Raw genomic sequence first — 4,238 nt, 5'->3', positions numbered from 1 at the left:
CACCCCCCGGTTCGTTTTTGTTGTTGGTGTGGGGGTGGTGGCATTACCCTCACAGAGGTCGAGGTGCACTCCAGTACAGGAGCTGTCCTCTGCTGGTAATGCGCTCCACCAGCTCCACCAAGGCTGTGGTGGTGGCACGCTGCCCTCTGGCGCTAGACCAGGTCCACACACATGGAGATTTAGGACGTGGGGTTGAGCTACCCGCTTTTCTCGGCTCCAAGAAGCCCCGAGCAAAGAAACCCGCAACATTTATGACCTAGGAATGCGGGCTTGGACGGGGCCTGCCAGTCCACACTGTGTTTGCAGACCAAAGAGAGCATCCACGCCGGCCATACAGCCACAATCCCCTCCATATACACGTGTGTGCGAGTGTATGCAAGTAGATGCACATCTATATAGGTGTGTATATATACATATACGCACGTGTATGTGGATCTTCATGTGTGTGTGTGTGTGTATGTACACCTCCAAAATATATATATATGTATGTTTGTGTGTGTGTGTGTGTGTACATGCATGTATGTATATGTGTGTATAAGCATATGCACATGTATAAGTATATATAAGTGTGTACATACGCATGTCTGTGTGTATATGTGTGTGTGTGTGTGTATATATACGCATGTGTGTATGCACGTGTGTGTATATGTGTGTATAAGTACATGCACATGTATATGTGTATACATACATACATACAGATATATACACACACACATATGCACGCACGCACATATACAGGTGTATACCTATATACGTGTGTGTGTGTGTGTGTGTGTATAAATATATATGTATGTATGTATGCAATGCATGTAGGGGTGTGTGTGTGCGCGCGCGCGCGTGTGTGTGTGTGCGCGCGCGTGTGTGTGAGAGACCCCCTACAGCAAGCCACAGACAAAGACTTGCTCATCGTGCCGGGGGCGGTGGTGCTCAGCCCAGGTCTCTGCCCGTGCCCTCACTTAGAAAGCTCCAGGAAAGGCGCCAGCGCGGGTGCAGCTGCCCCATGTCCCAGCCTTGCGGCAGCCTCTCTCCTTCCGGCGGACTCCAAGTGCCATCTGCTGGGCTCAGCCCGCAGCGAGCAGCTCTCGCCTGCAAAGCTGGCTGTGGGCCGCAGCTTGGCAGGCCGCATGCTGCAGGCAGAGCTCGCCGGGGCACCTGGCGGCCCAGAGCCACCGCAGCGATGCAAAACGAAGGGCTGATTAAAACCAAGGCAGCCGTGGGAGACTTGCAGGTCTAGCAGCTGCTGTCTCTCAGCCCGAGCTGGGCAGCCAGGGCGCTGGCCGCTTTTGCTCAGGGAAAGCGCCCTCCTAAACCCCACTGCTTCGAATGCTGCTGCCCTGCCCAGCGCCCAGAGCGGGGCATAACGGGCTGCCTATGCAAGGCCCTTACTCAGTGGGGTAGACGACTTGCTTTTGCTCGTGGACCAGGCCAGTGAACTGCAGCAGCCTGGGAACTGGAGAAAGCCCTGCCATGGTGGCAGGCTCCCCACCTCCATGGAGCAGAGCCCCAAGTGCCCTGAGCTTCCTTGGAGAGCTCAAAGGGAGGGAAGAGGCATCCAGAGCTGCCTGTTAAGTAAGGATTTCACTGCCACGCTGCTGCCTGGGGCAGGGCCAAGCATTGCACGGTGGATCCCCAGCTGATGGACGAGAGCTTGGGTGTACGACTAGCCAGCGATGACGCCCGTCCTCCCACCGTGGTGCAATAGGCAACGTTTGGCAGCTTCCACTTTGTACATGGAGCCACTGGGAAGTGCATTGGCCGCGTCCCACTGGGTATTGGGATGGCATAGGGGCATGGGCTGGCATCTGCCTGTTCCTGGGGGCCGGGGCCAGACTGGAGCCCGTGGAAGATGCTGTCTCTGGGGTGCAGCAGGGTGGGGATACCTCCATTCGTGCACCAGGCTCCTGCTCTGGAGCGGGAGAGGGGAAGTCCTTTGACTTCCAGAGGCTTAACTGGGTGCCCCGGGCTGGCTAGCAGCGTAGCACCTGCCCATTGCATAGGCTGAAGGGCCAGCCAGGCAAGGAGGCGGCATCCCAGGGGTTTCCTTTGCCAGTGTCCATCCCCTCCAACTTTCTCCCTCTAGCTGCATTCAGGCCGTGCTAGAGGCCTGGGTCCAGCCAACCTGCCGGCAGTCCAACCTTGGTGACAAGATGGGCTGCTCAGCTTCCAAGAATGAATTGGAGACTACCACAAGCCCGGTCCCCATCAGAGACTTGGGGTGGGCAGAGCTGCGATTGGGCTCCCAGGGGATGTCGCAGCAAGGTGAACGCTTGCACATCAGCCACAGACAAAGCTGGACAATGCAGGGGGGAAAAGAGCCGCGCTCTTCCCCACGGGGACGGCACCCGTGCAGCCGTGGTGGGAGACAGGGAAGCGCGCGGCCTTGCGGGCCTGCCTGTTAGGGCTGTGCAAAGCTTCAGCTCATGATTTGGATTTGGAGATGATTCAGAAGATTCGGAGGCTGAATCTACATATCCGAATCGAATCGCTGGAAGCTTTAGGCTTTCCAAATCGATTCAGAAAAGATTCGGAGATTTGGCCATAGGGTATAATGGGGAATCAATGAAATATCTATAACTTTGTTGCCTTTTGGCTGATTCAGATGAAGTGTGCAGAGATGGTAGCCTCTGCTGAGAGCATGATGCATGCCAGGTTTTAAGGAGGTAGGTGCAGGGGTTTCTGGGAAACCACCTCACAGTTCTGAACCCAAAACTCGTGTCACGTGTGTGTGTTAAGCCACAGCAGGGTGCAAACTGCAGGGCTGGTGGCTCTTGCAGAGGCCACAAAGCCTGCCAAGTTTCAAGGAGGTAAGTGCAGGGCTTGGGGGAACTGCACCCCAAGCTGCGGACAAGCAAAACTGGTGCCATGGGTGACACTGTGTGCTAAGGCGCAGCGGGGTGAGAGCTGCAGGGATGGCGGCCCCTGCTGAGGCCACGATGCTTGCCAGCTGTCAAGAAGATCGGTGCAAGGGGGTTGTGGGGCCCTGCACCTCTAGCTGCTGACAGACAACACTCGTGCCATGGGCGTTTGTGCAACTGTCTGTCTTGGGGCAGGGTAGCGGGGGAACTACTGCAGGCCTGGCTGCTAGGCTACTGTGTTGCCAGTCAGTCAGGATTCACTCAGGGAATTCATTCAGCTCAATACACAGGAGCTAGCTATTGGTAGCTACTAGACAACATGTTAACAAGCAAGGATTAACACCTACAAAACCACAGACTAAGGAGAGGAAAGAATCAATACAGAGCGGGGAATTGCTTCTGCCCGAAGACCGAGACAGTCAGCTGCACAAGCACCCATGGCACGAGTGTTGCCTGTCAGCAGCGAGGCGTGCAGGGCCCCACAACCCCCCTGCGCCCATCTCCTCCACAGCTGGCAGGCGTCGTGGCCTCAGCAGGGGCCACCATCCCTGCAGCTGTCACCCCGCTGCGCCTTAACACACAGTGTCGCCCATGGCACGAGTTTTGCTTGTCCACTGCTTGAGATACAGTTCCCCCCAAACCCCTGCACCTATCGCTTGAAACTTGGCAGACTTCATGCTCTCAGCAGAAGCTACCAACTCTGCAAGCTTCATTCAAGTCAGACAACAGACAACAACATTACAGATATTTAATTGATTCCCCATTATACTCCATGGCCAAATCTCCAAATTGGCTCCGAGTCTTCTGAAGTGATTCGGCCGAATCGAATCGGAAAAACAATTCGGATCTCCAAATCAAATCTCTGGCTTCCGAATCGGCTGAATCCAAATCCAAATTGAATAGTTCCCTATTCACAGAGGCCTACCACCTATTTGCTGTGCAATTCACCCACGGCCTCACCGTCGGGGTGTGTGGAAGCAGGGGTGAATGCTCAAGGGCTCGTACACAGAGGAGGAATAAATTGGATACCAGGGAGGAGTATTTTCCTCCCGGGGAGCAGAGGAGAGGACAGAAGAGGCCTCCTTCGCCAAAACCTTCCTCCATCTGCAGAGAGGCTTTGATGCAATCAGACCTGGACAGGTTACAGGGGTGGGCGGATGAGAACAGGATGGGTTTCAACACTGACAAGTGCAAGGTGCTGCTCCTGGGGGGAAGAACCAGCGGCACACCTACAGGCTGGGGAACTCCCTTCTCGTCAGTGCAGAGGCAGAAAAGGATCTTGGAGTCGTTATTGATTCCAGGATGAACAAGGGCCGACAGTGTGGGGACGCGGTCAGGAAGGCCAACCGCACCTTGTCGTGCATCCACAGATGCATCTCGAGC

The sequence above is a fragment of the Alligator sinensis genome, unplaced genomic scaffold (assembly GCF_000455745.1).
Source record: "Alligator sinensis unplaced genomic scaffold, ASM45574v1 scaffold628_2, whole genome shotgun sequence".
Taxonomy (NCBI): domain Eukaryota; kingdom Metazoa; phylum Chordata; order Crocodylia; family Alligatoridae; genus Alligator; species Alligator sinensis.
Note: the sequence above shows the minus strand (reverse complement) of the source record.